Raw genomic sequence first — 13410 nt, 5'->3', positions numbered from 1 at the left:
AAGTAACCCCCAAACACAAACACACACACACTACAGACAGTCACTTACCCTACAGATGCTGTATTTGCTCCTTAGTTCTTTGGTTCTCACAGAATACCACACATCCAGAGACACGTTAAATTCAATGACAGGCACCCACAGTGCAATGTCACGGATTCTGTGCCTGGCAGCAGAGATGAACCCACTTTATAAACAGTCTGAAAATCAGTGAAAGAGCAGAGAAGGGCAAATTGGCGGCACTGTGCCCAGCTCAGTGCAGGTTGCCTTGTCTGGCCACAGTGAGAATGTCAGGGAATGCTGGAATGTGTAAGCACTGGTGGCAAGGCGAGTGTAGACTGGGTCCAGACAGTTACACAACCACATGGGCTGGACTTGTTCTGAGCAGGATTAGCTGTTGCAGTGATCAAAATGCCTGTGCCCCATCTATGCTACGTTCTGGGGGTAGGATTCCTACAAGGTCCGCAGGCCCATTAGACCTCTGACTCTAGCAAACTATCCAAGAGCCGGTGCTCCTGGGGGGCCTTGGGGAAAGGTTCCAGGCCCTGTTCTTTCTTGGTGTAGGGGCCACTTGAAACATAGCTGCCTGATTTGAAACCTTGTGAGTGGTGACCTAGTGCTTTCATTATGTGAGATTAAAAGAGCTGGACTGGGATCAGCAGGGTGGGGGATGCTGAGGAGAGAACAATAGAAATTGTATGTCTGGGTAAACATGTTTGGGGGGAAGTTTAAAGCAGCAGAAAACCCAACTCTCCTTCACCAGTTTCCAGCCCTCTCCCCTTACCACATTTTACAAACTTCAGTTACATGTGGAAGGCTAAAAACCTAACTTGTTTCAAGACTGAGCTTGATCAAGTGCCTAAAGGGGATGGTATGATGAGACTGCCTACAATGGCATGTAGCCAATCTGTGACTGATAGCAGCAAATAGCTCCAACTGCTGGCGTTGGGACATTGGGGGTGGGGATGGGGACTCTCAGTTACTACAGAGAATCCTTTCCCAGGTGTCTGGCTGGTGGGTCTTGCCCACATGCTCAGGGTCTAACTGATCGTCACATTTGGGGTAGGGATCAGAGATTGGCAGAGACCCTGCGGGGGTTTTGCCTTTCCTGCAACACGGGTCACTTGCAGGTTTAAACTGGTATAAATGGTGGATTCTCTGTAACTTGAAGTCTTTAAACCATGATTTGAGGACTTCAGTAACTCAGCCAGAGGTTAGGGATCTCTTACAGGAGTGGGTGGGTGAGGTTCTGTGGTCTGCAGGAGGTCACACTAGATGGTCACGATGGTCCCTTTTGGCTTTAAAGTCTATGAGTCTAAGAGGCATCAGGTGCACAACAAATAGCTAAGCTCATTGCATGCAATGCCTCAGCACTGCACCACACATTACAAAACCCACAGTGCATTGTGCAAGACTTCAAACTGTACAACACCCAAATCACAGTTACTTAAACATTGCACAACTCAAGAAAAACTCACAGGCCTTATGCCCAGGAACGCAAAGTCACACCCAACAGCACACACAGGCCCAGAAAACACTAAAGTGACTCCCAGAAAAGGGACTGCATACGTGGGGTTAACCCCATGTGCCACAGCCTATCCTAGGAAAAAGCACCATCCATCTTCTGCCGATAAACTTCACACACCAAACTCTGCACTGTTCCCATGTGAAACCTAATACTGTCTGGGCAAAAATCCTGTTAACAAGCTTTGTGTTTTAGTTTATCCTGAACCTATAGGACATCCTGCTAAAAAACTAAAGAAAACATGCACAGGAACAGGAAATCCATTCATTGTTTCCGACTATTTACACTGTGCTCAGAGGAAGCACAGTGCCCCGAAGCGAAACATCCATGGAGTGATTAAAGGAGACTCAGGCTGAGGCTCTGCCGCACCATTGCCAGCTCTTCACCGTGTCCTTGGCAAGAGCCCACAGACTCCCATTGCTAACACTACACATACACTGGCGCCACTCAGTGATGGAAAGGGCACTTCCAATGTCTGCTCTGTTTAGAGCACAAGGGCTCCTGATGGAGATGGCTCCTGCGCACAGCAACACATGTCACTGAAAAATAGTCATGCTGTTTAGTCGATTTAAGTCCATTTATCAATATTAAGCGGGCCAGGACTCTGTTTGGAAAACACACAGAACATTCTGGATACTACCGTAATCAAATAATTACTATTGATAAAGAACCACAAACATACATCATTTCTATATGGAAGAAAGACACCCTAAATCACTCAACTGGATGCATGTGTCAATGAGTAACTATTGTGATGGGTTAGACTCCCCTGTTTAAGATGCCACCTGATGTACTGGAGTTTCACTGAACCCCTCCTGCTCCACCAGCCAGGACTCCTCTCCCTGTTTTGCTGAATTAGGCTCTCTGGCATCTTGCAGCACACACATACAGGCATAGAATCATAGAATATTAGGATTGGAAGAGACCTCAGGAGGTCATCCAATCCAATCCCCTACTCAATGCAAGATCAACACCAACTAAATCATCCCAGTCAGGGCTTTGTCTAGCCAGGCCTTAAAAACCTCTAAGGATGGATATTCCACCACTTCCCTAGGTAACCCAGTCCAGTGCTTCACCAATCTTCTAGATTCATAGATTCATAGACTCTAGGACTGGAAGGGACCTCGAGAGGTCATCGAGTCCAGTCCCCTGCCCTCATGGCAGGACCAAATACTCTCTAGACCATCCCTGATAGACATTTATCTAACCTACTTAAATAATCTCCAGAGATGGAGATTTCACAACTCCCTAGGCAATTTATTCAGTGTTTACTACCTGACAGTTAGGAACTTTTCGCTATGTCCAACCTAAATCTCCCTGCTGCAGTTTAAGCCCATTGCTTCTTGTTCTATCATTAGAGGCTAAAGTGAACAAGTTTCTCCCTCCTCCTGATGACACCTTTTAGATACCTGAGAACTGCCTATCATTGTCCCCTCTCAGTCTTCTCTTCTCCAAACTAAACAAACCAATCTTTCAGCCTTCCTTCATAGGTCATGTTCTCTAGACCTTTATCATTCTTGTTCTCTCCAATTTCTCCACATCTTCTTGAAATGCAGTGCCCAGAAACTGGACACAATACTCCAGTTGAGGCCTAACCAGCGCAGGGTAGAGCGGAAGAATGACTTCTCGTGTCTTGTTTACAACACACCTGTTAATGCAAGTGAAATAGTGTTTCCTAATATCCAACCTAAACCTCCCCGACTGCAACTTGAGACCATTGCTCCTTGTTCTGTCATCTGCCACCACTGAGAACTGCTCACCCCCCACTAACCACAATGTGATGAATGAATAAAGAGCCTTTTCTATTCAATCCACTAAGTTTTATTATGCTCACAAACATACCGAGACAGCAAAGAAAAGTAAGATAACCTGGGGGAAAGTGGGACACAGGGGTGGGGTGAGAAGCAAGGACAACTTGCTTACAATCTCACTGCAGTAACAATCAAAGGTGTGGGAATGGGAGCCTTCTGGTCCTTTTACCTTCCCCTGGAGTTGAGTGCAACGGATACTGGACTGCTTCCCCAGCCATGATGAGTAAGGCCATGAGGCATAGGCAAGAGGTCTTGTGCTGCAGCTTTTGTGAAGACATCCTTGGAATCGCTGGTTCCAACATCACAAAAGCCCCCTTTCCCCAAGCAATCTGGATAGTGCTTGAAGACAGGCAGCAGTGTAAAGCCCCCCAAATAGACATTACAAAAGTGGCACCAGGTTGGGGGGAAGATAGACAAACAGGAAGTGCCCCCCACAAAAAAGAAAATTTAAATGCCTGATTGCAGTACATGGTGATCCCTTCCAACCACAGCCAGGGCTCGCTTGGGAAAGCATGCTTGTGTGACCCAGAATTCACCAACAGGGGCGGATTACTTGTCGAAATGCTTGGGGTTTAAGGGCTAGCATTTAAAACTTCCCTCGTTTCCCCTAGCTGATCATATGTGATATCAGTCTCCTAAGGGTAACAGAGGCAGCAAGGGAGCAGATGCTCCAAGCGTCTGAGTACAGACCTGGTCTTTATGCTGCAATGCTGTGTGCCGTAATGTTACCAGAAGAGTTAATACTGGAGTGGCGTGGAAAGTGTCCTACCATGATGGACAAAATAAGGCAGCCCTTCCCAGAAACCTTCTGCGAAGAATTGAAGAGTTGCCTCCATGAAAGCTTCCTAGAGATCTCTATGGAGGATTCTAGGGCCATCCCCATGCACATAAACAAACAGTCTTTTTTGGAGCACACCCTCTGCGTAGCTGGAGTGGCCACCGATAACCACTATACCTATTTTTTTGTTCAGATTCAACATTAAAAAATAATAGCATGTAACCTCGATGATTTGATTGGAAATGTGAACTCCCCAGAGGTGCTTTCCCCAGTATCACGCTCTGCTGACAATTGGTTCTGTGTGGGGATGGGCTCCAGAGTTAAAAACAATTCTTGGCTGTCAGGGAGAATGGACCCTCCGCTTGCTTGCCTCGCATTCTCCTCCTCCTTGTCAACAGTGTCCTCCTTGTTGTTGTTCGAGGTCCCCCAGGACTCTTGGGAGGAATCCGCAGAGCATTTTGGGGTAGTGGTGGGCTTGCCACTAAGAACTGAATGCAGCTCCTCATAAAAGCAACATGTCTGTGGCTCAGAACCAGAGTGACTGTTCGTCTTCCTTGTCTTCTGTTATGCTTGCCTAAGCTCATTTATTTTCATGTGGCACTGATGCGTGTCCCTAGTGTAGCCCTTCTCCCCCCTGCCCCATGCGATTTTGGCAAAGATGTTAATGTTTTTTCTGCTGGATCGGAGCTCTGCCTGCACAGACTCTTCTCCCCATAGGTGCAGTGTTTCTAATCTGCAGGTGGGTGCTCCCCCGCCCCCACTTCCCCCAATGCCCCAACCCCGCCTTGCTTCTTCCCACTCCTGCTCCACCCCTACCACACCTCTTCCCTGCCCTGAGTACACAGCACCTTCATTCCTTCCCCCTCCCCCCAGTGCCTCCTGATGCTGCAAAACAGCTGATCCATGGCAGGCGGTAGGCGCTGGGAGGGACAGGGAGGTGCTAATCAGCATGGCCCGCCAGCGGGCAGGAGGTGCTGGGGGAAGGGAGAGGCATTGATAGGGGGGCTGCCAGTGGGTGCTCCACACTCATTATTTTTTTTACCGTGGCTGTTCCAGCCCCAGAGAACCCATGGAGCTGGCACCTATGCTTCTCCCCACACAACAGTAAGATCCAGCACCTCCTCTGTACTCCATGCTGAAGCATGTTTGCGGCCTTGATCATCCATCATCAGCTGTGCTGACGAGCTTTCCATGCTGATCACACAGGAAATGAAAATTCAAAAGTTCCCGGGGCTTTAACTGGGGGGCTTCTATTTCCCGTGTACCTGGCTGATGTGCAGCGGAGTTGAAAGTGCTCTCCAGAGCAGTCACAGCAGAGCACTCTGGGACACCTCCTGAAGGCCAATTCATTCGAATTACACAATGCAGTGGCTACACTATCCCCATGTCAACCCGTGGATGTCAAATCAAGCACTACACCTCTCGCGGAGGTCAAGTACAGAAGTGGACTTTACAGGTCTTTAGGTGGGCAGAGGGGACTCAGTTGTGTTGATACATACATTATTAAATCAACTTAATGTGGCTTATGTTGACCTAACTTTGTAGTGTAGACCAGGCCTTAGTCTTAGGAAAAGAAGACTTCGAGGTACCTGATAACAGTCTTCAATATGTTAAGTGCTGTCATAAAGAGAACTGTAATCAATTGTTCTCCATGTACACTGAAGGTGGGACAAGAAGTCATCTGTAGCAAGGGAGATTTATGTTAGATAACAGAAAAACCTTTCTAGTTCTAAGGGTAGTTAAACTCTGGATTGTGGAATCCCCATCACTGGAGGTTTTTAAGAGCAGGTTAGACAAACACCAGTTGGGACGGTCTAGATAATACTTAGTCCTCCCTTAGTGCAGGGGGCTAGACTATATCAGTGGCTCTCAACCTTTCCAGACTTCTGTACCCCTTTCAGGGGTCTGATGTGTCTTGGGTACACTCAAGTTTCACCTCACTTAAAATCTGCTTGCTTACAAAATCAGACATAAAAATACAAGTGTCACAGCACATTATTACTGACAAATTGCTTACTTTCTAATTTTTACCATATAATTATAAAATAAATTATCTGGAATATAAATATTTTACTTACATTTCAGTGTATAGTATATAGAGCAGTATAAACAAGTCATCACATTAAATTCTACTCTGTACCAGCTTCGTTAGTGCTTTTTTATGTAGCCTGTTGTAAAATTAGGCAAATGTTTAGATGAGTCGATGTACGCCCTGGAAGACCTCTGCGTACCTCCAGGGGTACACTTACCCCTGGTTGAACCACTGCACCTTTCATGGTCCCTTCCAACCCTACATTTCTGTGATTAATGTGGAGAATTTCTGCATTATTTGTAAGAAATATATGCATGACTCCAGACAAGGTGGGTGAGGTAATATCTTGTATCGGACCAACTTCTGTTAGTGAAAGAGGTAGAGATTGGTCCGATAAAAGATATTACACCTCATCCACCTTGTCCCATTAATATCCTGGGATTGACACAGCTACAACACTGCAAACATCAATTTACCTACTCACTGTTGTATTACCTTTAGGAATTTAAGGGGTTAATTTCTCTCCTGGCAGAAGAGGCTGGGTAGGAGACAGTTCCTGCATACCCACCAATATGCTTACTATCCTGCAAGACCCATGGCTGGACATTAATGATTGACAGCCAAGGGAGACAGAAAACAGCGGATCTAGAGCTAGACTGCAGGTGCGAGGAGATTGGGTTAAGCAGGCTGCAGCCCAGTGCAATGGGAGAGCAGGAACCTAGACAGGTTGGATGAGAGGCAGGTAATGCTGCAGCATGGACATTCATATACCCTTGTTTTTCCATTCTAACTTAAGTGGACTCCCTGATTTTAGGGCACTTGTCTGGTTTTAAATTGGACAGAACTCATTTTGACTGGTTTGTCCCCTGACCTGTACTGGGACAAAACCGGATGTGATTTTGTCTTGTATCAGATGGGAGACACCATTTTAAACTGTGCCACTGGGCACCCACCAGCGTGACCTTGGCCATTCACTACATGAGAGGTCAGGCCAGAGGTGGCGGGGCAAGGAGGAGCGCTCTTGGAAATGGCATCCCCTATGCTGCATGATCTCACACGCATCTTGTGCAGGAGATCACGCTGCAGCGGTGGGGTCATGCAGGCAGCGGGGGGGCCCAGGCCATTTCCAGAAGAGCTGTAACACCTGGCATTCTAGGAACATGAGTGGGCACCCTACCAAACACGCTGTTCAGCTTGAATAATAAAAGCTATCCTGTGTCATTGCAAACATCCAGCTGGTTGCACTGCTCCCAAGAGCGGTAAGGCCTCCAACAGGGGTCTAAACTCATTTGGACTCACTGGAGGAGCCACAGCGAGAAGCAGAGGTGCAGAATCCAGAGACTCTGTCTCAGAGTAGCAGAATGTAGTGCTCACCCTTGCAAAGAAGTGGAGGCCCCTGGGCCTAGCACTAAAGGGTTACCCTCCTAGAGGAACTGCATAAAGGTTAGAGGCATAGCACAGCCTGTGGCTCCATGATAACTGAAATGAACATTTCTCTCCTTTTCCTGCTCGCTGGGTAGAGGCACCACTGATGTGTAGCTGCCAGGCTAACTCACCATTGCAAAAATCTCTGCTCTGCAGCCAAACAATAGCCAAACTCTCCTTTTCCCATCCCCATTCTTCTGAACGAAACAGGATCTTCAGAGTCTAATCAGGATCCCTCTGATGCTAAAAGTACTAAACACAGGCAACTTTTCTCATTTGAAGAGTTAAAAAAAAATTGCTGCAAAGACTATGTCAAGGCTTCAGAGTTAAAAACCCAGTAAGGAATTGCACACATCCACGTTAACTCACCATGGTGCACTTGGGCTGTACTTTCGCTTCCTATTTTTCTGGATAAAGTGTATAGCTCAAAATACTATTGTACATTGTGTAGCAAACCAGAATAGCAGACACACCACATGGGAGGCTGCTGCTGAACATGCACTTGGAAATTTCCTGATGCTTTGTCATGTTTAACTGTAACAATATAGCCAAATAGTGGCTTTAAGCCACTGGCTGTGGCTGAGGTAGTATCCCACCATGGTGGAAACTCAAGATTCACACCCTGTCCCAGGGCAGTGATGCTCCTGCTATGTCCTGGTGAAGGCTGCAGAGCAACTGCTGTCTAAGGAGTGATCAGATTCCCAGCAGTGACTGGAACAGCTGGCTACTTATGGACAGCTCATGGAGTTACATGTGCTTTTGGTGCTGTAGGTCCCCAGCCTGTCCCCACCAATGCGTTTGTTACTGTTTCTATTGGAATGCTACTGTATGTGTTGTGTGGGAGTGGGCAGGGAGAGAGACTGGGAGTATGATTCATAGATTCATAGACTCTAGGACTGGAAGGGACCTCGAGAGGTCATCGAGACCAGTCCCCTGCCCTCATGGCAGGACCAAATACTCTCTAGACCATCCCTGATAGACATTTATCTAACCTACTCTTAAATATCTCCAGAGATGGAGATTCCACAACCTCCCTAGGCAATTTATTCCAGTGTTAAACTACCCGACATTAGGTAGACTTTTTCTATGTCCAACCTAAATCTCCCTTGCTGCAGTTTAAGCCCATTGCTTTTTGTTCTATCATTAGAGGCTAAGGTGAACAAGTTTCTCCCTCCTTCCATGACACCCTTTAGATACCTGAAAAATTGCTATCACGTCCCCTCTCAGTCTTCTCTTTTCCAAACTAAACAAACCAAAATTCTTTCAGCCCTCCTTCATAGGTCATGTCTCTAGACCTTTAATCATTCTTGTTGCTCTTACTCTGGACCCTCTCCAATTTCTCCCACATCTTTCTCTGAAAGCGGTGCCCAGAACTGGACACAATACTCCAGTTGAGGCTTAACAGCGGAGAGTAGAGCGAAGAATGACTTCTCGTGTCTGTTAACAACACACTGTTAATGCTCCCAGAATCACGTTTGCTTTTTGGCAACAGTATCACACTGTTGACTCATATTTTAGCTTGTGGTCCACTATGACCCCTAGATCTTTTATCTGCCATTACTCCTTCCTAGACAGTCTCTTCCCATTCTGTATGTGTGAAACTGATTGTTCCTTCTTAAGTGAGTACTTGCATTTGTTGTGCATGATGTTGTGCACAAAGGCCAGCAGCAGAGAGTGAGTGATTTGCACTTTGGACAATTGCAGGACTGAAGAGGCATGTGCTGAGGGGATGCAAGGATGCACGAGTCCCTGTGTTCACTACAGAGGAAACTGGGCCCCTCACTTCTAGAGCAGCCAGAGGAATGGAAACTGCAGAAGTGAAGGTCAGCAGCAGCTAGCGTCTCTTCCTTTTGATGATTGAGATGGGGAATCTCAGGGTTTACCTCCTCTTTACAATCCCCTGCGGGCCACAGACTAGGGCCAGCGTGGGGAGCAGCACCAGGCCTGCGAGCCATAGACTAGGGCTAGCTTGGGGCACGGCACCAGCCCCAGGCAGTTACGGCACGAGGCCCTGGGCAGGTACAATCCCCTTTGGGCCATGGACTAGGGCCAGCTTGGGGAACAGCGCTAGGCCCTTGGCAGGTTGGTATTGATGTTGTCCATGTGCTCAGGCAGTGCCCCCTGGCAGCTCAGGTCCTGGGGCCACAAGTGGGCCAAGAGGTCTTGCTCTTGCCCTAGCATTTCTGGCACCTGGCTAATAGTGATATTGTCCAGGTGGTGGTGTGCAATATTGTGAGAGCAGCCACTGGCAGGAAGTCACCCTATTGTTCAGATATTGCCTCTCACTTCCTGTCACACAGAGAAGCCACCTAGTCCCTGAGACAAAACACAGAGCAGAGGATTTCCACATAAGGCAACGCTACCTTGTGCTGCCCAGCCCATGGGCCCCAGGACATCCTGCTACACTGATACCTGTATTGCGCACCTATACAGAGCCCTCTGGCATGCAAGGCCCGGAACAAAGGACACAGAAAGAAGACAAAAGGCAGCAGAGGACTTGCTTCCTCCCCCCAGACTGTTGTGGGGGCTTGCTGGGTTAGGTTAAACTCCCTCCACCACTGCCCAGGAGAGAAAGCAGAGTGTCTGTGGTCCACTCTACAGGAGAGCTAAGTGCTCCTTCCCCTTACCAGACTCAAGGCCAGGGTAGGAGAGGGTCATATTTCCTCCAGCTTCTCATTGGGCCCACGGGTTAAGCATGAGATGGCTTAACATGCTTCTCAGAGCACAGGATCACCAAAAGGACATGGCTTTGCACCCACAGGACCTGAGACTAGGCCAAAGGACACCCCAACGCCAGCTGGGCTGCTAGGCAGCTGCCGTGGTGATGCTCTGTCACTCTGGCACAAGTTACATACCAAAGGCTGCAATCCACTGGGTGAGCTGTGGAAAGATATTCTTCTGGGACCTGGAAGAGACTCAAGTCCAGTGCCAATCACTGCCCAGACATGTAGTGAAATGCCCCTCCCCACACACACACACACACCTCTCCTGTTCCTCTGTCCCCCTCTCAGTTCCCCTGCTTATCCTCCCTCCCAACAGTTCCTCTACGCCCCACTCATGGTGCTGAATTGTTTGGAGGGAAAGAGCCCTTGATCAGCCCATATAGGAACAGGAAATCTTGTCAGACAGAAGGGCTTCTGACTAGAGCTGTCAATTAATTGCAGTTAATTCGCAATTAACTCAAAAAATTAACACCATTAATCGCAGTTTTAATCACACTGTTAAACAACAGAATACCAGTTGAAATTTCTTAAAGATTTTTGGATGTTTTCTACATTTTCAAATATATTGATTTCAATTACAACACAGACTACAAAGTGTACAGTGCTCACTTTATATTATTTTTATTACAAATATTTGCACTGTAAAAATGATAACAAAAGAAATAGTATTTTTCAATTCACCTCATACAAGTATTGTAGTGCGATCTCTTTATCGTGAATGTACAACTTACAAATGTAGAATTTTTTAAAATTAACTGCATTCAAAAAACAAAACAATGTAAGACTTTAGTGCCTACAAGTCCACTCAGTCCTACTTCTTGTTCAGCCAACCGCTAAGGGTATGGCTACACTCAAAACTTCAAAGCGCTGCCACGGCAGCGCTTTGAAGTGTGAGTGTGGTCCCAGCGCTGCACGTACTCCACCTCCTCATGGGGTTTAGCTTGCAGCGCTGCGGCACTGATTACACTGAGGCTTTACAGCGCTGTATCTTGCAGCGCTTGGGGGGTGTTTTTTTTCACACCCCTGAGCGAGAAAGTTGCAGTGCTGTAAAGCGCCAGAGTAGCCATGGCCTGAGACAAACAAGTTTGTTTACATTTATAGGAGATAATGCTGCCCTCTTCTTATTTACAATGTCACCAGAAAGTGAGAACACGCATTTGCATGACATTTTGTAGCCTGCATTGCAAGGTATTTACATGCCAGATATGCTAAACATTCGTATGCCCCTTTATGCTTCCATCACCATTCCAGAGGACATGCTTCCATGCTGATGATGCTCGTTAAAAAAAATACTGCATTCATTAAATTTGAGACTGAACTCTTTGGGGGAGAATTGTATGTCTCTAGCTCTATTTTACCTGCATTCTGCCCTATATTCATGTTACAGCAGTCCCAGATGATGACTCAGCACATGTTGTTCCTTTTAAGAACACTTTCACTGCAGATTTGACAAAACACAAAGAAGGTACCAGTGTGAGATTTCTAAAGATAGCTACAGCACTCTACCCAAGGTTTAAGAATCTGAAGTGCCTTCCAAAATCTGAGAGGGACAATGTGTGTCAGATGTGGAAACTACAGAACCCGAAGCACCGAAAGAAAATCGACTATCTGCTGGTGGCATCTGACTCAGATGATGAAACGGAACACGCATCGATCCGTTCTGCTTTGGATCGTTATTGAGCAGAACCCGTCATCAGCATGACCACATGTCCTCTGGAATGATGGTTGAAGCATGAAGGGACATATGAATCTTTAGCACATCTGGCATGTAAATAAATTGCAACACCGGCTACAACAATGCCATGCGAATGCCTGTTCTCACTTTCAGGTGACATTGTAAACAAGAACTGGGCAGCATTATCTCCTGCAAATGTAAACAAATTTGTTTATCTGAACGATTGGCTAAACAAGAAGTAGGTCTGAGTGGACGTAGAGGCTCTAAAGTTTTACATTGTTTTGTTTTTGAAAGTAGGTTGTTGGTTTTTTATTTTTTTTGTTTGTTTTTACATAATTCTACATTTGTAAATTCAACTTTCATGATAAAGAGATTACACTACAGTACTTGTATTAGGTGATTTGAAAAATACTATTTCTTTTGTTTTTTACATTACAAATATTTGTAATAAAAATATAAAGTAAACACTGTACAATTTGTATTCTATGTTGTAATTGAAATCAATATATTTGAAAATGTAGAAAACATCCAAAAATATTTAAATAAATTATATTTCATTATTGTTTAATCACCCAGTTAATCACAATTAATTTTTTTAATCGCTTGACAGCACTACTTCTGACCCATTCTTCAGTCTCCACCTTCTGAGCAATAACAAGATTTCATGGAATTGTGTCACTTTATCATACCTGGAAACATACCTCTCTTGCATGCCAGCCCCTCTCTTGGGTTTCCTTGCTGCTGATGTGTCTAATCCCTGGCTGAACCCCAGGGACTGTGTGAGAAACAAATCACTGCTGAATCCAGTGTGAATGCAAGGAAGCTGTGACTTTCCAAACCAGCTACATGCTTGTGTGTGTGTCAGTTGCATCAACCAGGAGCTTACTTGTTCCTCCCAAGAGACATCATGCCATAATCACACACCACTTTCTCATACAGAAACACATGCTCCCATAATAAAAACACCCTCATGCCCCATTTTTGGCTGTTTGGCACTGTTGATGCTTAGGACAGGCTTAGAAAGATAGTAAGTCTTGCTGGGAGCAAGACTCCCATGATGCTCTGCAGTTAATACAAAGATTGGTAAAATTCCACTCTTTAAATTAACAGTAACCTTCAGCATCTTTTTTTAAAAAGTGCTATTATAGAGATGTCGGTAATCTTAACTGCAAGGTGTGAAAACTGCTGTTATACGTGTTTTAGCAACATTTTCCACAAAATGTGTTAGGAAATAACCTAAAATAAGACATGTGCAAAAGAGGAGGAAACAGATAAAAATTAAAATAATAAATAAGGGCAACAAAGGGTATAATAACCCTAAGACATTGGAAGTAATGTCATCGAAAGGCTGGCTGCAGATCAACATGCAGGGCAGGCCTTCCGCAGCTGTGGGTGCTGCGTGCCTGTCTAAGTGCTGCTTCTACGAACTGTTGATCAATAATCA

This window comes from Chelonoidis abingdonii, chromosome 7 (genome assembly GCF_003597395.2).
Source record: "Chelonoidis abingdonii isolate Lonesome George chromosome 7, CheloAbing_2.0, whole genome shotgun sequence".
NCBI classification, from domain to species: Eukaryota; Metazoa; Chordata; order Testudines; family Testudinidae; genus Chelonoidis; species Chelonoidis abingdonii.
The sequence above is the reverse complement of the archived record's forward strand: the minus strand, read 5'-3'. Positions refer to the sequence as shown.